General features: G+C 40.9%; 1 protein-coding gene across 2 annotated transcripts in view; it reads right to left on the reverse strand.

Annotated features, from left to right (window-relative positions):
• AK5 (adenylate kinase 5) overlaps nt 1-25,529 on the reverse strand; it is a 258,183-nt gene that overhangs the window by 43,556 nt on the left and 189,098 nt on the right. The gene's annotated exons all lie outside the window — the stretch shown is intronic.

A 25,529-nucleotide genomic window follows, 5' to 3' on the forward strand; every position in this document is an offset into this window, starting at 1 on the left:
CCACTGCATTCAATGGCTTCCCATTCTGCGCAGGATAAGATCCAAACTCCTTAGAGTAGTATTTCAACCTTCAAGAATCTAGTTTAACCTCTCCAACTTTTTTTCTCCATTTCTTATCTTTGTCCAATACTGTTATGTCCAGCTGCATACTGTCTCTTCAACAAGACATACTTTTCCAGGCCACCATGCTTTGCTCTCCCAGGTCCTCAGCCTGGAACGCCCTTCCTTCCTCCTCTAACTATTGAGGTCCTCTTAGACCTGGATCAAATGCTTGCCCCTTCTGCCAGGAATTAGACCTCTCACCCTCACCTCTGTGGGAGTGAGTGGTTTAAATAGCACTTGGGTGCCCTTGGCCTGTCCACCACTTGGTCTCCAGGTCCCTCACTAGGTCCCTAACCTTGCACACAGTAGGTGCCCTGTAAGTGTCTGATGAACTGAAGTTTCATAGTAGGTGCTCTGTAAGTACCTGATGAACTGAAGTTTTTCCTGATAGAGGGGATATTGAACATTAAAATGGAAAACACAACTGAGATGGTAAAGGTAGTGAGGATTTAGGACTTGTTTGGCAGTTTTCCTGGTCCACCTCTCTTCATCTTCAAAAACCCTTTCTCAGGACACTTGGCAACTTCCCTCTTGGGGGACCTTAGCTGTTGTTCCTTGCTAGTGAAAGGACCTTTCCTTCTCTCTCTTTTGCCTTTACAGAAAATAAAGGAAAGATCCATGTTTTCTATCTTCTGCTCACCTCATAGCTGCTGTAAGCCAAGTGGGGAGGGTTCAGACACCTCACAGCATTGTCATGGATGTGCTAGATGTGACAGGAAAACAGCAATTACAGAGGCTCATAAAAATAATGTGGACCGCCAGTCAGAGTGGCCAAAATGAACAAATCAGGAGACTACAGATGCTGGAGAGGATGTGGAGAAACAGGAACCCTCTTGCACTGTTGGTGGGAATGCAAACTGGTGCAGCCACTCTGGAAAACAGTGTGGAGGTTCCTCAAAAAATTAAAAATAGACCTACCCTATGACCCAGCAATAGCACTGCTAGGAATTTACCCAAGGGATACAGGAGCACTGATGCATAGGGCACTTGTACCCCAATGCTTACAGCAGCACTCTCAACAATAGCCAAATTGTGGAAAAAGCCTAAATGTCCATCAGCTGATGAATGGATAAAGAAATTGTGGTTTATATACACAATGGAGTACTACGTGGCAATGAGAAAGAATGAAATATGGCCCTTTGTAGCAGCGTGGATGGAACTGGAGAGTGTGATGCTAAGTGAAATAAGCCATACAGAGAAAGACAGATACCATATGGTTTCACTCTTATGTGGATCCTGAGAAACTTAACAGAAACCCATGGGGGAGGGGAAGGAAAAAAAAAAAAAGAGGTTAGAGTGGGAGAGAGCCAAAGCATAAGAGACTCTTAAAAACTGAGAACAAACGGAGGGTTGATGGGGGGTGGGGAGGAGGGAAGGGTAGGTGATGGGCATTGAATAGGGCATCTTTTGGGATGAGCACTGGGTGTTGTATGGAAACCAATTTGACAATAAATTTCATATATTAAAAAAAAATAATGTGGACCACTTAGCAGGAGCAGTCAGACGCCAGCCAAGGCTACATTTGCTCTGAGCACTAGGATTCCTCTCCTGAGATCACAGAAACGGAGGGAGAGTGTGGCAACAAGAGATGGCCACTCAGACAAGAAGTGCTTCCAGATAGATGAGCGAGGAGGACAAGGCGCTAAGCTCCCACAGAAGCCTCCAGGGCTTCCGTGGCCGGATTTACCTAGAAACGCTTTTCCTGGGATGGCTGGAAGCCGGTCATGTGGAAAAGGTATTTTTGGACTCCGCTTGCAAGGCAAAAAATGCTGTGTTCTAGTGATTCTCTTCCTTCAGCATCCCACTAATATGACTATTATAGTTTTTGTTTCTCTAAAGTATTATTTAATACATTTTGACACAAAGGCAATTAAAAATCTTCAGCTTAAATTGACAACAGCTGTGTGTTCAGCAGCAGCCACTGCCCCAGTTAGGAGCCCTTTGTGGAACAACAGCTGCAAATTCTCAGCATTCTTTGGCCAAATGGTGCAGACACGGTGGAATTTTAAGTAATCTACACAATGCCTCGATTCTTCCCATGGCTCCGAACTGGAGAACAAAGTGATTTTTATCACTGCAGCAAAGGCACAAAAGCTGTTAGGAGAAATATGAATTTTCATACAATGTCACTTACAGGTCTTCGAGGCCTTAACTTACGACTTTTAAATAAAAAACAACGGGGCCTTGATATCATCCCTCCGGGATAATCTGTTATAAAAATCTCTTCAGGTGCCACATATCAGAACCAGTGGGCTGTGTTCTCTGGTGACAAGATGACTGACAGCAGACAAGGAGCTGTCACATTTCCTGTCATCTCCCTGACTTTTAGTGTATCATTACTCGAGGTTCACACCCCCGAGCTAACCCATGCACAACACTGTGTGGGGTCATCCCCGAAGAGTCTGCAATAGGAGGCTCCATTCTGAAGGGGTCATCAACGCTTCACAAGAAAAAGGAGTTGAGACATCTTGATTCTCAACCTCCAATGTAAAAGAACATTTTTTCCACACGAGGCTTACGGTGCTCGTTGTACAAGTGGAAATACTGTGAACTCTCACTTCACAGCTCAGTCCCATCTCCCCCTTCGGCCCTGACAGCACCACACAGCAGGGGGCCCGAGCAGAAGAGCAGCCACCCCAGGGGGTGCGGGTCTGTATTCTCACTCAAGCTCTCTCTTTGGTCCCTGTTTTTCTTGGAGATGGACCTGAAACCCCTCCCCACACCCACCTGGGCCACCTACCCGCCCCCCCCCCCACTCTTTATCTCCTGGAGCAAGCCTCTTTAGGAGGCACCTCCCACATTCATCAGCTCAATTCTCTTTTAGGAGATGACTCCTGGATTCATTGGCTGGATTCTGCAAGAGAAGACCCACCTCCAAAGCAAGTATCACAAGGGTGCTTGGCCTCAGGATGGGATGGCAAAGATGGTGTGCTGTAGCACATTCTGGGCTCCAAAAGAAAAGACCGAACAAATCATATGTCAGATAGATAATCAGTTGAACTCCCAGTCCAAACAAATGCAAGTATGAAAGCTTCTAGTACATTTCTATTTATTATTATTATTAGAGAGAGAGATGGGGGGCGCAAGTGAGCGAGGGTGGAGAGACAGAAGGAGAGAGAAGCCCATGAGGGGCAGAGAAAGAGAGAGAGAGAGAAGCAGGGCTCACCCGAAGCAGGGTGCTTGTGTTCATCTGAAGCAGGGTTTGAGCTCACCCAACGTGGGACTCGAACTCACTAACCGTGAGATCATGACCTGAGCCAAAGTCAGATGCTTAACCAACTGAGCCACTCAGGCACCCTACACTTTTATTTTTAAATATTTCAAATAGCAATGGCATACAGCAGTTAATAATGTCCTTTGTTGACATTTTACTGTGGGATGCCGCCTGGAATTAAGCCTGTTACTACAGCTCTTCATTTGACTAACATCCGAGGGGCAGCTAGTATAGGTCAGATGCCATGCTAAGCTTTGAAAATAAAAAGACTCAGAGGCCCTGTCCTTTCCGTCAGAGACCTTGCTGTCTAATAATGGGAGGATGGCAAGTGGACCCAGCGTCACAGCTGTGAGGCAGGCGTATGAGCCGGGCCTCTAAACACTGTTGCACAAACACTGGGAGGGACTCCTGGCCCAGGCAGGAATTAATGAGCATGTGCGATTGCCTTCACTGACACAGGGGAAATGTGGAAAATGTGGACAAGAAGAGCATTACGGGTGAGCCTGGTATCTTCAGTACGGCAGTTTGGAGTGTGAGTGGGTCCTGCAGGGAATGGCAGGAGAGAAAGGAGAGTGATGCAGGGAAGGGCACAGGGCAGGCGAATCTGGCAGTAAGACCTGGCTCTGCCACTTACTAATTGTGTGGCTACAAGTGAGTCTAAAATTCTCTGAGCCTTAGTTTCTTCATCTATAAAATGAAATTAGAGCAAACTCTCTGCCTCATTCTCCCTTAGAGCCTCCTTCCTCTTTCTCTCCCATACCTGACCGGTTGTCAAGCAACTTTGAAAAGTTGTGTCTACATTTGAAAAGTCTCTGAAATCAGTCCCTTCGTCCCATAGCTCATTAAAAACTTCCCTTGTTCCCATCCCTCTGCCAAAACAACCTGGAGCTTGGTAAAGGCTACATGTAATAAGGGATGGTTACTCATCCTGCTAGCTCTTCCTGGGTGTCATCTGCATACTGAGGTTTGAATTAAACACAATCTAACAAGTTTGGGGATTAGCCATCACCTTGAGATGTCCAGACCACTTGCAGGTAATTAAGATATATATATTAGCATGTGTGTTTATACACACACACACACACACACACACACACACACACACACACACACAGGTATCTGGTTTAGAAAACTCACAAAGTTTGTTTTCTCTAAGGAGCAGCAGAGAGGATAGCATTCGTTGGGTTCTAATTTTCTAATTGTCATTAGCAAAGCTTTCCAGGCCTTAAGCCCATCCCACCCCAGCCTCAGCATTCTTTAAACGTCTTCATCACCAGTGACCAGCATTGCTGACTGAATTTTAGCTCCCTATTGATCTGGCAGAAACGGAGAGTTTCTTATCACTTGGGTCTATCCTTCTACTCTGCTCATGTCTTTCTGTCCCTTTTTCTTTCCCCTTGATCCACTTCTCAACTTGTTCTCTGCCTTCTTTGTGACCTCATTGAGTTGGTCCATTCCCTTTGGGCCATTTACCTTCACAGTCAGCTGGACACCAGGCCCTTTCTAGTAGCTATGAGTCCCTTGCCCCCATTGAATTCTGTTGTGCCTTCCATGAGAACCACCAACTAGTCTCTGCCCAATCCACCATTTGCTTTATTTGATCTACTCTGGGTTGCTTAAGACCATCAGAAAACCCAGCCAACTGGGTCATGCTATCTAACTTCATAATAGCTTCTAATGCTTCTGGGTAAATAGATTCCTCTTTTGCTGATACCAAATAGAATGTCCATGGATGGATTCTATTATTTCCCCATTGTCCTCAAATCTTCAAACACATTCTTCAAACATATTCTTACTCTTACAAGTATTTTTTTAAACATTTTTATTTATTATTGAGAGACAGAGCATGAGCATGGGAGGGGCAGAGAGAGGGGGAGACACAGAATCTGAAGCAGGCTCCAGACTCTGAGCTGGCAACACAGGGCCCGACACAGGACTTGAACTCACAAACTGTGAGATCATGACCTGAGCCAAAGTGATATGCTTAACTTATTGAGCCACCCAGGTGGCCTTCTTACAAGTATTTAAAAAAAATATTTATTTATTTTTGAAGAGAGAGAAAGAGTGCAAGCAGGGGAGGGGCAGAGAGAGAGAGAGAGAGAGAGAGAGAGAGAGAGAGGAAGAGAGAATCCCAAGCAGGTTCCATGCTGTCAGCACAGAGCCTGATGTGGGGCTTGAACCCACGAACCTTGAGATCATGACCAGACCCAAAATCAAGAGTCAGATGCTTAACTGACTGAGCCACCCAGGAGCCCCTTCTTACAAGTATTTTTAACTCTCCTGTTCATTACAAAGGTGAAGGTTATCTTCTTTTCTTAACATTTTCAAAACATATCTTTTGTTCTCCATCCCTCCTTTCTTTTGTTTGGAAGACTATTTCATACAACTATTTAGCTGATGGCTAACTTCTCTGCTTTGGCTCCCCGTTTAGCACCTTGGCATTTTCCTTAACAGCACTTTTCACAGCATAATGATTCTCTCTCTCATCTATCTACCTGCCATTTATTTAAGCCTGTCTTCCATATTTGACTCTATGGTTCACAAACCGGGGCTATGGGTATATTTTGCTCACTATGGTGCCCGAACACAATGCCTGAATCATAATAGACACTTCATAATCATGGCTGAAAGAACAAATTGTTTCTATTTATTTTTTATTTTATTTTAATCCCAGTAGAGTTAACATAAAGTGTTATGTTAGTTTCAGGTGTACAATATAGTGATTCAACAATTCCACAAATCATCCAGTGCTTGTCATGACAAATGTACTTCTTAATCCCCATCGCCTATTTCACCCATCCCACCCCCCGACATACACATAAATTATTTAATGATGAAAGGATCCCCTCCTGCCTGCCCCAAGAACTTGCTCCTCTTTCCTGTCCACTGTAAATGTATTCCTCTCAGTTGGCACCATCTTGTCTCTCTTCTGTGTAACAATAGGCTCGTTTCTTCCCAATCCAAAAGAAAATATTTCTACCATTGTCTGCATCCTCTAGTTATTTTTATATTCTTTCCTATTTTTTCAGTATCCTAAAACTGCCCGTTTCCATTTCCCTCTCTTTTACTGACTCCCTGTCCTCTTGCATACCACCCTCCTACTCTCGTCACTCTCTGAAGTTGATCTTTTATAGTTCAACAGTGATTGCATAATTGTCATATCATTTAATGATCTTCCCCTAGTCTTTACTACTTTTGACCCTTTAGTAGCATTTAACACCACTGATAAACATCCTGAAATACACTCTTCCCGTGGCCTCCAGGACACAAAGTTTGCCCACATTCTCTTCCTTCCTCTGCCAGGCTGAAGCTCACAGAAAGTAGAAAGTGCTTTATTTTTATTGGTATCTCCATAGAGCTTTGCATGGTATCACAGGCAATTGTGAAAGAGGGCCAATGACTAGGAGCCTTATGGTCCCATAAAAGTGACAACTCTATTTCCTTTCATGTAAAAGGAACACTGGACCAAAGGACTCAACTTCCAGGTTTATATCTCATACCTTTACCTAGTCAGATGACTTTGACCAAGTCACTTACCCTCTTGGACTTCAACCTCGTTAATTACAAATTAGGGAACAGCACTTTTATATTGTGATACTATTTTAACATCTTTGAAGATGGGTAGTCCTCACAATTATAGCTTGTGAAGGTATCAAACATCTTTTGCAAATCAAACTATTCTATTTTTATATAGTCATCAGAATTGTTAAAAAAAATCTATTAGATTTCTATCCCTTGAAGTATTTCTTTCTCCCTAAGTGAAAATGTGCTCCGAGGTTGGGTTTAGGTTTTGTGACTGAGTGATTCCTTTCACAGAAAAGCCAGCATTCCATCAGATCATGAACTGACTGTGCCCTAGGAATGATCTCCAAACACTGTCGGCCTATGAGTCACTTTCAATATTCTGTATTCGGGATGAGCTGTATCACCATGCTGAGTTTCACCAGGCTGTTGCTGAGAACAGACTCTGTCTGACTAAAAGCAATTAAGAAAAATAGATCCTTATCCTCTAAGACAACATCTCTATTAGTTCTGAAATGCACTGCTGCTTCAGGTTATTTGGTGAATAGGATAAGATATGCCAGTGATAGGGTCAACTGCAGGTTATATGGAAGAACTTTACATGTGACTGTGAACTTCTTGATGGCAGGCACTGTGCCTTATGTATCAGTGTGTGGTGTATAGGGGTAGTTGTTAGATTGGTAAATGAATGAATAAATTGATGGTAAACAAATTGAGAGTTTCAAGGAGAAGGAGGTAGCCCTGCACATGATATTAGGAGTTAGGAGACTTTGGTTCTAGGCCATTCCTGCATTGAACTAGCTGAGTGATCCTGGGAGATCTTGGGAGATTTTGCCTCTTTGAATGCTAGCTTCCTTGTCTTTGGATTGAAGAGTCTGGATTAAATTAATGTTTTCTTTTTCTTTCTCTATGTGTGTTTTAATACTCTTCCTTAATATCCAAACTTCCTGTCCAAGGTGCTCCTCCCTGAGGAAGGATAATTTGTCCCCACTGTTTTGAACTTAAGAGTTCCCAAGTGTTTTGGCCAATGAAATGTGGGGAGAGGTGGATGTGCATCATATTTAGACAGAGATTTTTATAGCCAGTACATGGTTTTCTATGTTTTTTTGTCCCTTTTCCATGAAACTATCAATGTTTCAGATAGTAGGGGTTACCAGAGTGAAGCCTAGTCAACTGCTGATGAACATGTAGCATTGGTCCAGAACAAGAACAAGAAGAGGAAGAGGAGAAAGAAGAAATATCTTTGTTGTTCTATACTACAGAGATTTTTAGTTGGGCTTAACAGCATAACCTCGCTTCTTCTGACTGATGCTTTCCCAAACTTGACTGTGTAGCAGAATCACCTAGGGTATTGAAAACATTCCTGTATCAGTAGGTATGTGAACCACTGGGGTTGAAGCCTGGGAAATTATAGTTTTAGAAAGTTCCCCAGGGAAAGCATAAAGATATCTGCAACTTACTTTGAAATGTGTAAGAAAAAAAAAGACATTGATGGCTGGGCAAAGGGATGGATAGAAGGACAGATATGTGATAGAACAAGTTATGGTAAAATGTTAGTGGCAGAAATTAGGTGGTGGTTGTACAAGTGTTCACTGTAACATTCTTTCAGCTTTGTTGAATGTTTGAAATATTTTCATAATAAAACAAGATGATATTTAAAAAATTCCCCAGGTGATTCTGATGATTAACCCAATCTGGAATTTCTAGACTAGATAGTCTTGAAGGAAATTTGCTGTGAACTCCCCAGTGGTCGCTGCATTGAGTCTTGGTTGATCTTTCCTTTAATATTTACAGTGAAATAATGCTGACATAATGGTTCTATTGTGAATGAAGGCTTGTTACAATCACTAATAAAAATCACTAATAAAAATCCTTGTCAATAGCAGGGCCAACCTCTCTCTTGCAGATGAGGGAAACTTTTGTTTTCTCAGCATCAAGACCGAGAGAACAGAAGGGGGACTGTGGCCTATTTTGTACCAATGAAATGGTTCAGAGACAGACATGTTTGAGAAGTCACTGCAGACTATTCAGATAAAGGTGTCTGGTTCACAGTGCTTTTGGCTTGATATTTGATCTAGTGGGTATCTGTTCCTTTTTTTTTTGATAGTTTTATTTGTTTTTTATTATTTTTTTAATATATGAAATTTATTGTCAAATTGGTTTCCATACAACACCCAGTGCTCATTCCAAAAGATGCCCTTTTCAATACCCATCACTTACCCTCCCCCATCAACCCTCAGTTTGTTCTCAGTTTTTAAGAGTCTCTTATGCTTTGGCTCTCTCTAGTGGGTATCTGTTCTATTAGTATTCTTTTTTAATGTTTAGGAATCACTACCTTGGTGCATGCTATTTCCTCTCACCCAAAACTTGAACCTTCCTTGTCTTGTCTCTTTGGAAGAGCTAGAGTCATTTAATCCTTATAATAGCTATTTGAAGTAAATGCTATTTATAACCTTATTGTACAGGTTAAAAATATTTGCCCAAGGGCCCCCTGTGCCTTGGTAACTGCTAAGCTCTACAGTCTGTCATATGTAAGGCCACTCTGGAAATCAGATAGACTTTGCTGTTCAGAAATACACCACACAGTGTTTAGTTAACAAGAAACTAGGCTTCCATAATGGCCCCATAGGGTTGCCAGTTGACGTCCAGTTAATTATTGCATCAAACATGCTCACACTAAACCCCATCACTGTTTATCTAAAATTCAAATGTAACTAGTTGTTTTGTATTTTAATTTGTTAAAACTAGCAACCCTATCAGCCCCACCACTTATTAACCTGGAGACTTTACAGACATGATTTCATCTCTCTTGTGACAAGCTGAAAAGTCAATGATTCTGCCATTCACAGAATCTACCATAGGCACAGAAAGACATGTGAAATGTCTAGTTAACACAAGACTCTGGAATTGGATGCCATGATTCTCATTCTTCCATAGAATTGGGATGCCATGAATGTCGCTCTTACACAGAGACAAGACAAGGAAGGTTCAGGTCTTGGGTGAGAGGAAATGGCATGCACCAAGGTGATTCCTGTAAACGTTTTCACCACACGATGCTGTGAACTCCTATAGCTCTTAGTACAAACCAATTTCCATCCTAAATTCATATCCAACCTAATCCCATCTCTATCCCAACCACATCCCCATGCTTACACCAACTCCATTCCATCCCACCCCCATCTCCATCCCAGCCCCATATCCATTCTAACTCCATCTCCAAACAAAGACAGAGACAGGATTTCCAACCTGCTCATGAGAAAATACTACTAAAAAACTGGTCCTTTTCTTTTTCACCCAGAGGTCTCTAGGGCCTATTGCAGACCTGACTCACCAAGCTTATAAACTAGAGCCTTCCAAAAGCTGTTTCAGTCAGGATTTTCGTATTTAGGCCTCTAAATTCTGAGAATTCATTGTTCTAGAGTACTCTGCCTCTTCCAAATTCATCTTAAACTTATCAAGCCACCATTTTTCCTCTTTTGCAGTCCACCTCACGCTGGGATCTTAGGCATGCATTAAGTGAATATAGTAGGTAATTTACAAACTCAGCCTCTCCTTTCTACATTTCCTTCTTTCTCTTTCCTTCTTTTAAAGAAAATGATTTTTCTCTGTCAAAGAAATATATGCTCCTTACTGAAGATTTAAATAATTTGGAAAAGCAAAAAGAAGAAAAGTCTCCCATAATCCTACTTCCCAAAGGTAACTGCCAGAAATACATTTTGTTTTATTTCTTTGCAGCTTTTTTTCTACTCGTGGTTTTCTGGTTCATTTTTCACTGGGAATCTGTCTCCACTGACATTTCTCCTCTTTGGGCTTCTGTATTCTCATCTGAAAACAAGCTTGTTGGACTAGGTAAATTTCAAGGTCATTTCCAGCACTACCACTCCATGTTTTTGTCTTTGTCAGAGAATTCAGAGAATATTTGTACTTGCAGTCTATTTATGTACTATAAAAGGAAGTGAGGATATTTAAGACCGGTAGGGACGTTTGTGGTGGATGTTAGTTGGATTATGTCTGGGGTTTTGTGTTCAATTTTGGACCAAATCACGGAAATTGGAAGTCTTATATGCTGTGATGGGAATATAAAATTGGTATAATCTTTCTGAAGGGCAATCTGGTAACATAAGTCAAAAGTCTTAAACTTTTTTATGTCAGTGGATTTATTGTAAGGGGAAAAATCACTGTTTAGTTACATAGGTATTCATTACAGAATTTTTAATGAAAGCAAAAAACTGGGGGAAAATGCATGACAATAGGAATAAACTGAATAAATTATAGTGATTCAAAGGAATAGTGTACGTGGTCATTAAAATGATGTATTGAAAGAAGACAGATACAAATACATACAGAATGATTCCATTTATATAAAACTCAAAAATATCTATGGTATTCCTCGCAGGGGGAAGTGAATAGAAGAGAGGCAAGGACCATTCCGGGAGGTTGGTAATGTTTGATTTCTTGATCTGCATATAGATAAGATGAATGTGTCCACTCAGGGAAAATTTATCAAGCTAAACACTCATGATTTGAGTGCTTTCCTGTTTTTCTGTTTCAGTTCAATTGCAAGAAAACTTTAAGATACAACATTGTATATTCAGCTCTACAATCTTGGAAAGGCCCTTAAGATATTTTGTTAAGTATAAAAAGTAGGTTTTAGAGTTGCATGATCTAATTTTGATGAAAAAATATATATTTTAAAAATACATACATAGAAAAACATTAAGAGGGATATAAATCAAAATCTTAATAATACTCATTGTTAAGCTTTGGGATTTTGGGTGATTTGTCATTGCTAATACATGTTTTCTAGAATAAAGACATTATTTTTTATAAATAAATATAAAGTCCTTAAATTAAAAAAAATTCTAGTAATCTGTTTTGGGAGAGATTTTGGCTGCATGTATCCTAACAGAAGAGAGGGAGTGGGAAATGATGAAAGTAGAGCAAGTTCATCAAGGGCAGTTTTTCCCTTCTGGTGCTTCCTGTCTGTTCACCAGCCCTGGACTCATCCTTGGTCAATATCACATTATTTCTCAGCATCCAGGGCTTCCATGGTTTGGTCCATCTTCTTCCTGTTCCTGGGCCATGAAGGGCATATTCCTACTACTGTTATTTGTTCCCTACTCAAAATCTCCCTTTTTGGGATCCCTCTCTCTTCAGCCTTCTCTCAAGCCTAGGGGATCCCGTCCATTCTCTGAGGCTCTCCTTGGTTCTCAGCTTCCCCAGGAAGGGGCTCCCATCCATTCAGCCATTGTGCTTTCTTTGTCTTCTTAATCCCTGCTAATACTGACTAAATAGTTCCTTTGTCAGTTAACTGTACACTGTCTTGTATTAGTTCTAAAGTTTTTATAAGCATCAATTCTTGCTTCATCAAATAGATTATAATCCCCTTGAGGGATGGGAACATTAAAAATTAAAAAAAAATCCTCCTTTTCTTGCTTTCCTTTTCTTGCATCTTCAATGACAGTTTAACAAATCAACTCTAGTCTATATTCCCTTCTTTGAATGGTGGTAAAACTCATAATCAGTACCATCAAGGTCAATGATTTTCTAGCTATTTGTTTCGTATTTTGTTTCCTGGCATCTATGCCAGTTACCTGGTGGTGGACTGGAACTTGATTCTGATATGGAAGCTACATGCTACCTTACTCAGCAAAATTTACCAAAGGCATGCATTTTTTAATTTTGTTTTTGTGGGAAAGGGCCAGGAAGACATTATAAAGACTCCATATTGATTTTTCAGGACCCATCCAGAGGAAGAGTCTTTTAGTTATGGTTGGTTCTTAAAAATGGCCAAGCCCTGTCATTTTACTTGAAACCTCTGCTGTTATCATTATGACTCTGAGATGGGTATTGGTAGAAGACAAGTTAACACATTTACTTCTCTGACAATGAAGTCTTTATATCTTCCATCCCATTTCAATCCATTCATTCATTTTTTCTAAAGATATGTATCAAATGCCTACTAAGTGCCAGGTATCCTGATAGGTGCTACAGAAAGAAGAAAAAAAAAAGAAAAAGAAAAGAAAGGGCATGGTCTCTGTCTTCTAGGAAATTTAGTAAAAACTATTCTCCAATCAATGGCCATCACTGTCTTCAAGAAAGTGGTCAGTGGAAGGGGTCTCCAGGAGTAGACTCTAGGAGACTTTTGGCTGGACTCAGCCAGGTTTCTCACTTCTTAATATTCTCTTACTCTCTCAACAACAAATGTTGGAATGAGAGGCTGTCTCAGAGCTTGCCTCAATGGGTCCACCCAGACCAAGTTGAGGGTTTCCAAGAAAAATAAGACTGTGTTCTACTTGGGGCTCTGTCCATGCCAGCTTTCCATGTTTTTACTATAAAAGTTAGTCCATTCAGGGAAATATGTAATTGGACCAAATAAGTTCCTTCCACTTTAAGCTGAGGTCACTTGGCTGGCATGGATGGGCAGGTGTGTGGCATTGACATGGTGATCCATTTTCTGGTAGAAGGCATTCCTCAAAGCAAAGTAGAACCATGAGGAACACTGCCTTCAGAGGCAGTGCCGCAGACAATATGAAAAAAAAATCAACTGGGTCACAGGACTATGTCCTGTTAACACAAAACAGCTCCACTCAGTTATAAGAGGAGAGTCTTTCATTGACATGACCACCTAATGGTTGGTTTAAATATGTTTCATTTACAACTATAAAGATGCTCTGAGACTCTTGGTTCTCGAGTCTAGAGAAAAATGAGAGGGAAATACTTTGGGAATGTTACATTTGGAAAAGCCAAAACAGTTACTGCCCCTTTAATCACTGGCTTGTTATTCTGCTTTATACCTCAAGGCTAAATACAGCATCCTACAGTAAAATCTGTGTTGTGTTGTAACCAACTGCAAGAAGGTGTCTACAAGAGGAAATGGCAGTCAAAAGGCAGGTGTAAGCCCAAGGCCCAAGAGATACTTTCCCACTTCAACTTGTCTTGATCCCAGCCAACCACAGTTGCTCCAGGTAAAACACTGCATAACAGGTCAATCCCTTAAGGGAATGTATAATTTTAACAAGTGACACCAGAAACAGATAGATGAACACCCAACCTTTTAACCTGTCATGCATCCCCATCCTGGAGGTATCCTTTCCTCATTCCAAGGCACTTCTGATCCTATCCTAGCTGTCCCCCCTCCTTTCTCAGGATCCTCTCTTTTTTATTGGCTGTCTCTCCTCACTAACCATATAATAGTTGTAGTAATAGCTAATGTTTGTTGAATATATACTAGGAGCGCTGTGACATGTGTTAACTCATTTCATCCTCACATCTACACTATGACCTAGATAAAATCATTACTTCCACATGACAGGTGAGAAAACTGAGGAAGCGTGGGTGTAAGAGTGTTGCCCAAGGTCAGAGTGGAGCTGGCATGTGAACTCAAGTAGGTCACACACTTATCTAGATGGTTTACTGCCTCTCTCTATATATACAAATATGTTTGACTCTCTCATACCCACTTTTGACCTTTCCCTTAGTTACTGCCCTAAGTCTTTGCTTTCTCTCAGAGTCAAATTTCTCGCAAGTATAGTCTAAATGTATCCTCACTTCCTCACCTCCAATTTGCCCCTCAGCCAGCTGGCTTTACTCCTTTCTGTTCCACTGGAACTGCTCTCACCAAAGTCACCAGTAATTCTGCGGTTGCCAAACCTAACAGACAATTCTCATTGCTTTTTAACTTAACTTTTCCGACATGGAAACTCTCTCCTTCCTTGCTTTCTGTGACACCATTTGCTCTTGATATTCTGCTTTCCTTGCTGTTCTCTCCTCCTTTGGCTCTGGCACAGGTGTTTCCCAGACTCCTGGTCTCAGCCTTCCTCCATGCTCACTGTCCCTAAGCTCCCTGGCTGATCCCTTGCACATGCATGGTTTCACTGCCATTGATATCCTGGTGAATTCTACATCTGTGTCTACAGCCACAACTTGTTATTTTGGGTACTGGATTTCAAAACCCTCTTGTTTAATGACGTTAACTGATGGATGTCTCATTAGCATCTCAATCTTTTTTTTTTTTTTTTTTTTTAGCATTTCTATCTTAAACTGTGTGAACACATTTCATCACTTTCTCAAAACCCATTTCTTCTCCACATTCCTTATATCCTTGAATGACACCTCCGTTCACCTGGTCATCTAAACTAGCCACTTCTTTAAAAAATTTTTTTTAACATTTATTTTTTGATAGAGAGAGAGAGAGAGAGAGCACGCGCGAGGGGCAGAGAGAGAAGATAGGGAGACACAGAATTTGCAGCAGGCTCCAGGCTCTGAGCTGTCAGCACAGAGCCTGATGCAGGGCTCAAACCCATGAGCCCTGAGATCATGGCCTGAGCCAAAGCTGGACACCTAACCAACTGAGCCACCCAGGAGCCCCTGAACTAGCCATTTCCGAGTCATGCTAGTTTTCTTCTTGTTCACCCGAACAAAATGGATCTTTACGTCCTGTTGATTCTATTTCCTAAGACCTTTTGGATCTGTTTCTTCTTTTTCACTTCAACTGATTCCTTGTTCCTCACCTGCATGACCATCCATCTGACCTCCTAGCTGGCCTCCCTGCTGCAGCCTAGGCTCCCTCTCACTGCTTCCAGAGTGTGTTTTCTGAAATCCAAATTTGGTGACATGTGACAGAATAAAAGCCTTGACAGCTTCCCATTGCTACAGGCTGAAGTTTATATTTGTTAGCCTTGTGTTCTCAGCCTTTCATGCCCTGGACCCTGAGTCTGTTTCCAGCTCTGCCTCTCACCGCTTCCTGCCCCCTCGCCTCTGAGGCTCTCTCTTGCACACTTGTTCCCTCTCCTTGCCATGGACTCCAACTTTTTTTCCACTTACCACTTGGCCAATTCCTTTTCTTTCTCAGGACTCAGCTCTGATGTCCCCTTTTACCCCTGCATGCCCACTTTAGTCTTTCTTTCCATTACCTATGTTGCTGCCACTGCATGTACTGTACCAAGCTGTGCTGTTTGTTTGCTCCCTCCCTACAACATGAGCTCCTTGAGATTAGGGAGCCTCATCTTTCATCTTTGTATGATGAGGCCCATCATTTTGCTGATATATAGCAGAAACTCAATAAAAATCAAATGAATTAATGAAAATTACCCAAAGGAGTATATAGCTAATGGAAAATTTTAATATAGCAGTGAGAGAATATTTTTATCATTAGGGAATTGTATACAGCCCCCTGGAAGTCTGTAGATCCCCTGGCCTAGGCTATTTTTTCCCTCTACCTCTAAACTAAGCCATTGTTTGAGATCAATATGTGGTCCAGGTACTCTATCCAACCCACAAAGAAAATCTCAAAAGCACTAGGTTCCTTCAGATGTACCCAGAATCACATTCTCAAACACTTGCTCATTGTTGCCCTTGGCTCTCTGAAATACTTTTGGTAATGCTCATAAAAAAGATACCCATGATATGCCTTCTTAGTAAAAGATGCAGTGTGTATTTCAAAATTGATGTGCTTTGGGTGGGTGGGGCAGTGTTCAGAATGGTTCACACACTTTTATGGCTTCAAATTGTTTCCTGTTTTGAAGTTATTATGGAATTGCAAATAATTGGCAGAAACATGCTGAGGCACACAGAGGACTATTTCACCAATATTCATTTGATGTCTTATTATTTTGTCTTTGCTTTCAGACATCAATAGCTAGATATACAGGAACAAAGTAAAATAGAAAATTGGGGCATTTATTCAAATAATTATGGCAAGCTCTTCCCCCACCCACACTACTCCCACCTTCTCTCCTTACTACATATCTGTATACACTTTTAAATCGTGGGCTTTGAAGTCTGAGAAACTGAGTGTGAGTCCCATTTTTTAACAGTGTAACCTTGGGAAGTTCCTTAACCTTCTGAGTTGCTACTTCTTCATCTGTAAAATGGGGAAAAACATGAGTACTGGTGATCGGTGTGAGAAATAAATAAGATAATATGTAAAAAGGCAGCACAGTACCTAGAACATAGTAAGTGACCAGTATATGTTAGTTTTAATACTATTATTAGGTAATTAAAATAAATATTTGGGGGGTAGAAGATGAAGACTTTGACTTTTTCAGTTGCCTTCATACTTCACTTCCTTGGGGCTATGTCTCTGTTGCACATGCTTCCAATTAAGAGAACAGTTATCAACGTATCAACTCACTGGCTGCTCAAATTTGGGGTGAAAAGAAAACAAATATCATTTTGCCATTTTAAAAGAAATCCAGAGAGGCTAAGGGATTGGGCCAAGGGCACACAGAGGTTAGATATAAACACAAGGTTTTGGGTAGTCTCTCATTTCCAGTGCTGGGTCCTTCTAAAGTCTATACCATTGGTCATGCTTAGTGGGTCTCACAACAAGCAAAAGAAGCTTTCAGTGAGTCAGACCTGGAGATGTGCTTTTAAGTGAACAGGTTGAGTAACTCAGTCTTCACCAGGTGACTCTGTTGGTAAGTTAATGGTGCTTCCAAAAAGATTTCAAGAAATGGGTAGGGAGACAATGTATATGATGGTGTGAGGTCTCCAAACACTTTCCTTGGTAAAACTCACTTACTTGGGCACTTTTCCGTTTAGCAATAATTGGCCCGTCTGGATGACTGAATTGACTCAGCAACATTCCCTTCTTGAGGAAATCATTTAAAAAAAAAACATGGAAAAATCCCTGTGCTTCTGCCATGTCATGCAGTATTCCAAGGACTGTTTAATGTCTTTTTGAATCCCATAGTTCTTTAAGCATAGTAAGCCTTTTGTAGAGGTCTGGTCTGGTTAAATGAAGAAAATGTTTTGTTCTAGTTCAACATTACTTAGAGCATTTTTGTAGTGAAAAGGTTTATGTAATTAAGTAGTGTGAGGAATAAGCTTAAGAATCCCCCAGGCTTACACCAATGGGTTAACAAGGTATAAAGAAGTACAAAGCCATAGGATGTTCATACTCGAGTTTGGGTAAACAAAATAGGGAGGTGCAAAGGCACCCAATACATAGGTATATGAAATAAGTAAGATTAGGTATTCCGGGTGGATGTGACCCCCAATTTAGTACTATAGTAGAAAGCTGCTTTCACAGGAGGGAAGGACCAAGTTAGGTAAACAGGTAAATTGGGCTATAGACTCCTGTGCTGCAGATGAAGCAGCCCAAAGTGGAGATGATTAATAAAAGAAAAAGTGCCTTGTTATTTCCTACCTGTCTCATCCCCTAAGCTAGCTAAGATAAACAGGTTATTTGTCCTACCTGTCTCATCCCCTAGGCTAGCTAAGATAAACAGAGGTGGTGCCTCCTGTCTGCTGTAAACAACCTTCTGCTCGACTGCCTGGCACCAATATTTTGTTTTGTATGAACCCAAACCCCTAACCCTGAATATCTTCAAGACTCCCTTTCCTTCATGTCCACAAGTTAATGTTCACAGATTCATTGTCTCTTTGTGCACGTCTATTGCCATGTTTTTAAGCCTTCTGATCCTAATAAAAAATGGGTCAAGGACCCTTATTTGGGCCTCTTATCTTTTCAAGGCATTAGCCATCTCTCGATTTTCCTCCTGCATCCCATTCTTTTGCTGGCCAAAAGAGAACTTCAGACTTAGAGTCTATGACAAAGTAGGTTCATTGTTAGCACACAATGCCTACATTTCTTCAACATCAGAAAGATATCCCATTGGTTTGTAAATGCATTTGAGGCTCTCTTGGAAAGTGGCCCAATGTCTCTCTTCCTTTACTCTCTCATCCTGAATGGTCTGGACTTTGAAAATACAGGTTTTAGGCCAGGAGAGTGCCAAAAGGTCCCTTAATAACTGCATGCCCTCATGGGAGAAAGAGCTGTGGCAATCATGTGTCTGTGTCCAGAGCAGAGCTCTGGTGTTTCAGTTAGGGCAGAGCACAGGCTTGGTGGTCAGATGGAGACATATTTCTTTATGTGAACCCAGCCTAGCTGATTAGCTACCTTTTTCATTTTAGAAACTCAGTAGTTTAGAAACTACTCAGTTTAGAAACTCAGTTTCAGTTAAGAAACTCAGTCAAATCTCATCTGAGTTTTCTTAATCTAATCTAATGATTTTTGATAACCATGATAGTCAATTTTCTGCTATAGACTGAATGTTGGTGTCCCCTCCAAATCTATGTTAAATCCTAGGGCCCAGTGTGATGGTATTAAGAGGTGGGGCTTTGGAAGGTGATTATATTACAAGGGTGGAACCCTTATGAATAGGATTGGTGGCCTTTTAAAAGAGGCCCCAGAGAGCTCCCTCACCCCTTCTGCCATGTGAGGTTACAAGGAAAAGATAGCTGTCTATGAGTCAGGATGCAGGCCTTCATCAGACATCAAATCTGCCAGGGCCTTGGTCTTGGGCTTCCCAGCCTCCAGAACTGTGAGAAATGAGTTTCTGTTGTTTATAAGCCACCCGACTATGGTATTTTGTCATAGTGACCTGATGGGACTAACTCAAGTTCAAAGTTCAATCTCCAATGTCAGGGCTATTCTCCCACCTGGAGGGTTTTCTTCACCTTTCCTCCAGTCCACTGCTGTTGATCCTGGAGGTCACCCTTTCCACCTCCATCCAGGCCTTGCTTTGGAGTCTCCTGTGGGTCCTCCTGATACATTCTCCTTTGCCCACCTCTGACTAGCACCCAGCCTTTCCTTTCAGGCATCCCTCGTACACTGGCTACCCAGAAACATTCAGAATTTTTCCAGGCCTACAGCAGCCCAGAGAAATGGGCTTTCAGTAGATGTATCCCTTTACCCCTGACCCCTTGCTCACATTTGCTTTTGAAAGGACCAGTGAAAAACAAGGCACAAAAAACTATTTTCTCCTCTAAGATTTTCCAAATGCAAAGTCTAGAGTTTCATATACCTGCTTAACATAACCCCTTCCTAAATTAGTCCTAGGGTGGTGGTTCTCAAAGTGTGGCCCACAGATGTTGGGGGGTCCTCTATTTTCTTTTTTTAAAAATTTTAATTCAAGTATAGTGAACATACAGTGTTATATTAGTTTCAGGTGTACAATATAGTGATTCAAACACTGCCATACAACATCTGGTGCTCATCCGAACAAGTGCCCTCCTTAATCCCCATCACCTATTTCACCCTTCCTTCCCCCCATCTCCCCTCTGGTAACCATCAGTTTGTTCTCTATAGTTAGAGTCTGTTTCTTGGTTTCTCTCTCTCTCTCTCTCCCCCCCCCTTTTCATTTGCTCATTTGTTTTGCTTCTTAAATTCCACAGATGACTGAAATCATATGGTGTTTGTCTTTCTCTGACTTATTTTGCTTAGTGTAATACTCTCTAGCTCCAACCATGTTGTTGCAAATAGCAAGATTTCATTCTTTTTTATGTCTGAATAGTATTCCATGGTGTGTGCTAGTGTATATACACTACAACTTATTCTTTTTCATTTTTTATCAGAGAGAGAGAAGAGAGAGAGTTCGAGCGGGAGAGAGGGGCAAAGGAGAGAGAGAGAGGGAGAGAGAGAGAGAGAGAGAGAGAGAGAGAGAGAGAGAAAGAATCTTAAGCAGGCTCCACACTCAGCATGGAGCCAGACATGGGGTTCAACCCATGACCCTGGGATCATGACCTAAGCCAAAATCAAGAGCCAGAGGCTTAACCAACTGTGTCACTTAGGTGCCCCTACAGCACATCTTCTTTATTCATTCATCTATTGATGGACACTTGGGCTGCTTCCATAATTTGGCTATTGTAAGTAATGCTGCAATAAATATAGGGGTGCATGTATCTCTTTGAATTAGTGTTTTCGTATATTTTGGACAGTCCCTTATTTCCATTACAACACTTACAGGCTATTGCTTTTCACTAATGGTACAGAAGCAATTGTTACAAAACCACAGCATGCATCAAGACAGCTGCATTCAATTCTACTAGATCTCTATTCATCACCAGGAACTCACAGTAAAGTAAAAGGAAGAAAACGCCAGTGTTACCTAAAAATGTCCTTGATGAAGCAGTATAAAAGACTCATTTCATTTAATTTCAGCCCTTAAGTACATGTCATTTTAATATTTTGTGTGAAGTTTACACAAGGCACTTTAGCACACGTAGGTTAATGGTTTTCTTGAGGAAAAACATTATGATTTTTTGAGTTGCTTAACTAGTTGCTTTTTAAGCTAAAAACCATTTTTTATCTTCTGGAAGATGGGCTAGCAGATAAACTATGGGTTTTTACACTTGAGTATATGGCAGACATCACTTTCTTCTTCTTCTTCTTCTTCTTCTTCTTCTTCTTCTTCTTTTTAATGTTTATTTATTTTTGAGAGAGACAGAGTACAAGTGGGCAAGGGAGAGAGAGAGAGGGAGACACAGAATCTGAAACAAGTTCCAGGCTCTGAGCTGTCAGCACAGAGCCCCATGCAGGGCTCGAACTCACAAATTGTGAGATCATGACCTGAGCTGAAGTCGGATGCCTACCCAACTGAGCCACCCAGGTGCCCTGGCAGACATTTTCTTGAAAAGAAATAAAATCAGCCTGTCACCTCAAGGACAGCAATTGGCAGCATTTGTTGCCAGTGATAAAACCCAAGCTTTCAAGCCCCAGATCCATCACTTATTAGTATACTATTTACCTTTCTAGCATCTTACCTGCAATGTCAGGATGGTGATAATCCATACCCTATACAGGGTACAATCATTAAATAAGATAACATTATTTGTACAGTGCCTAGTGTGTGTTAAGTACTCAATGAATGCTGGCTTCTCTTACAGCTGCATCAAGTTAAAACAATCAGTTTTGCTTTTCAGTTTAAATTTAACCAAATATGTGCATCAATATGAAACATGTTTCATCTGGGGTGCAAGTATTTTCTAAAGATTAAATTAATTCAAAATTCTTTGATAACACGGCAACAATGAAATGACATCAGAGCTATAGTGAAATAATGGCAGGGCATTAAAATATTGAGTTTTAAGCAAAAATTCTCATTTCTACAGTTTTCCATAAGGACATAAAGAGGACTAGTTTGCACAAGGTTAAAAATACACAAAATAACACTGAATATCATAAAAGTACCTCCCAAAGCTTACTACTTGAAAAGCAGTTTGTCAGTACTAATGCTAAGGTACACAAAGCCATCTGTGTCCTCGACATCCTGAAAGCTAAAGCCACAGAATGATGTCTTGACCATTATGCCATTAGTATAACATCTCGCCTGTAAAATCAGATGATTTTCCAAATTGAAGCACTTCTACCAAGGCTTTGGATAGGAATAATGGGAATTCAGGTTATGACACATTTTGGGCATAGGCAGGCTATGAAAAGCACAGAAGGGAAAAGGAGGCCAAGATAGATTGGATAATAGCAAGATAATGATCAAGAGATTAAAAAAAAAATAAAAAGAGAGAGAGAGAGAAAGGAAAAAAATGTACCAAAAAGGTTGTGAAAACTGTAGGAGCCTGTTAGTGGGATATAATGAGGCTCTTTAAGGGATATTTTTATATTATCCAACGAATTTTCCGTTTTCAGCAATGAATGAGCCCCAGTCTTGTACATAATGTACATTGGCATGGTTTTTATGTCTTGTGTGTGAACTACCAAAGTCCATCGAACCTTTTTCAATCCTTCTGATCACTGGCCTGATCCTGTGAGATCCCTTATCTATCCTGTGGAAGGTACTTCTTTATGAACAGCTACTGAGCTGTCTTCCTCATGAACAAAGGTAATATTCACACAACATTCAAAGGGCTAAGTAGATCCATCCTTGCCACTTTTCCTTTTGGTCCAGACAGTACACGTTCCCTGAATATGTTTTCCACTCAGATGGCGGTTGGTGCTATTAACTGCCCCGACTGAAAACTATTTTGCAAATGAATATGAAATTGCTCAGAGGTGGGGGAAGTTGGTGTTGCTTGTTTTGGGTGAGAGGGTAGCAGCTACAATGGAGTCAGGGCGTCGATTAGGCTCATAATTAACCTGAAAACTGTCCTGCCAGCAACAGCTACAGCAGCAGCAGCAACCTGCCTGTCAGTTCCAGTCCAAGAATTCCAACTGCTATTTCAGTTGTTATGGAAACTGGCCACACTGGTTCTTAAAGAATTCATTATTCCAACAAATATTTGTTTTCCTAAGTCATTACAGGGTATCTAAATGAGTGATGCAGACACACACGATGGAGGAGCACACAGGAAATAGCTGGTGATTAGAGATGTCACAGGGCTATAAGTTAAACCTGACCTTGGGGCATGATTAACTGGGGGAGAAGACATTTCAAGTGACAGGACTGGCAAAAGCAAGGGAAGTGGGGTTGGAGCCACAGACTCACATGGGGTTGGAGTGGGAGATGGGAAGGCACATTGAGGCCAGTGGGGAGAAAGCTTTGAAGGTCAGTCTGAAGAATTTGGACCTCTCTATAGACAAAAAGGAACTAGGATACTTTAAAGCAGGGGAGCAGTGCTTTAGGAATATTAATTTTTATCTGCAGACTAACAGCAAAGTTGTCAACCTGGTTTTTGGCTAATATTTCAATCCCACTTGTCTTGGTAGATGTCAAGACAATAATTTGAAAAGTGAAAAATTCAACCTCATCTTCTCATATAGGGAATACCACACTTATTTCACTGAAACCAATGGACTCTTGTTTATTAAGGCTCATCAAAACTGTTATGGGTGTGTCTATGACATCCTGAGTATTTTTACGAGCTTCAAATTGACCTGCAATAATACAGCCCCCAAATACCACTCTGCCATCTGTCAAGGAAGTGTTTAGAACTAAAGACTTAATTTTCAAGCAGAGTCCTAAATGCCCTAGAAGAACAATCATTTTTCCTCATACCACAGTGGTTTTTGCACCTTCTACTGCCTAACCAGTAACCTGAAATCTTTAATAGAATAGTAACTGACCAGTAAGATAAAATATGGGAGAGTTGGTTAATATAAGAAAAACCTTTATTCAGAGCAGCAGTTTTTAGACTGCAGTCTGTGGACGCTTGGGGGTTTCAAGCTTTGTATGATGCCAAAGATTTTATATTGTGCTATTTGATTTTCTGAAGGGCACAGGACTTAGGTAAGCCAAGGTCTTTAGTTATACCTAGACAGATAGAAGTGATATTTGAAAATATCTTTCGAAATTCAATTGCGAGTGCTAAACCACTGGTAACTCTGAAATAATATTACTGCCAGAGAAAATAACAACAATCACAAAACATGCTGTACTATTTTTAGAAGCTGTTTTTGGATCACATTATTAAAGACACAGATTTCTATGTGATAATAAAGGCTCATTCTTTGGATACTGAACATCAGGGTTAAGAGTCTCTCCTCTTCCTAATTTGGCCCCTAAGATAAAAGCTGAATATAATTCATTGTGTATGGCCTTGATGGCGAGAAAAGTGATTAAAGTTTATGTGGAAAGGGGAATTTTCTTTGCTATTAGGAGGATGAGTTTCTCTTCAGTAAGGAGTAGAAATAATTTACTTTTACTTTTTGAAAAGAATGTAAAAAGTGTGGCAAGAGTTCATCCAGTTCCCATGGTTAAGGTCAACAAGAGGCAAGCAGCTCAGAAACAGAACTCAGGTTGGGCTCAAGAATTCTCACTGCTTAAGACATGCACTTCCTCCTCCTCTCACCTCTGTTAATCCCTTCGGTTGTGTTGCCTGCTCTCCTCCTTCAGTTTCCTGCTTAAATATCACTTCTGTAGGAAAGCCTTGCCTGATCACTCTGATCACCCACTTCTACCCCAGACACTCAATCCAGGCTGTTTTGTCTCCTTAAGTTTGTGATAATAAGTTGATTAGTTCTTCTTTTCACCTAGGATGGAAGCTCTGTGATCCCTCACTGCCCAGAATGGGTCTAGGCCTCAGTATGTATGGGATGGAGGACTGAATGAGGGAGACAGTCCAGGGTAACAACCCACACAACTGTGTGGTGGAATGGGGTGAGCCCTGGGACGGGAAACTGCAGCCCTAGTTTCCTCTCTGCCACCAGTTGGTTAAATGACCTTAATCAAACCTCTTAAATCCTCTGGGACTCAGTTTCCTTATCTGACAATGAGGGAGACTTAGTGAGAGATTTCCAAGGAAACATTCCAACTTTAGGGTGCAAGATTCTAAGTTTATATGATTATATTTCTTGGGTGCCGATAACTATTCTTTTTCCTACCCATTGAAGATGTGTGGACCTTTTCATTATTTCTGAATATGAATAGAAAAATTTTTTTAAATGAAAAGGTAGGTGTATTAACTTTTCTAAAGACTTGAATACTTAGAGGGAAAAGTACTAGCTTTTGGGAGGTGCTTTGACAATATTTGGTGCTATTCTGGGCAATTATAACTGTTGCTCAAATAGTCCCATTGATTTGCATGGGGAAAACTGAATAGCCGGTTCTCACGCTCATTAGCTATGTGAGCTTGGACCAGTCCCTTTACCTTTCTGAGTCTCAGTGTCCTTATCTGTATAACAGATATGTAATAGAGATAGACCACCAACCTATAGGATTGAGGAAGGATTAAGTGAGATGAACTGGAACACAGTATGTGCTTAGAAAATGCTGGTGAATTTTATCCCACAATTAATTTACCAACGACGTTCACAGTATGAGGCATAAAATAAATGAAGTTTTCTTACCATTAGCTAAATGGAATGCAGGGTATGGTTACTGAAATATATTTGAATATGTGGTTGCTGATATATTTCGTTTAGTGAGCAGTGGCTCATTGTTCAAACAGAAAATGTATGTGCTAGATTTTAGCATATGACTTCTTCATACTCATGGGATTATAAGGTATTTTA

The sequence above is a fragment of the Prionailurus viverrinus genome, chromosome C1 (assembly GCF_022837055.1).
Source record: "Prionailurus viverrinus isolate Anna chromosome C1, UM_Priviv_1.0, whole genome shotgun sequence".
NCBI lineage: Eukaryota > Metazoa > Chordata > Mammalia > Carnivora > Felidae > Prionailurus > Prionailurus viverrinus.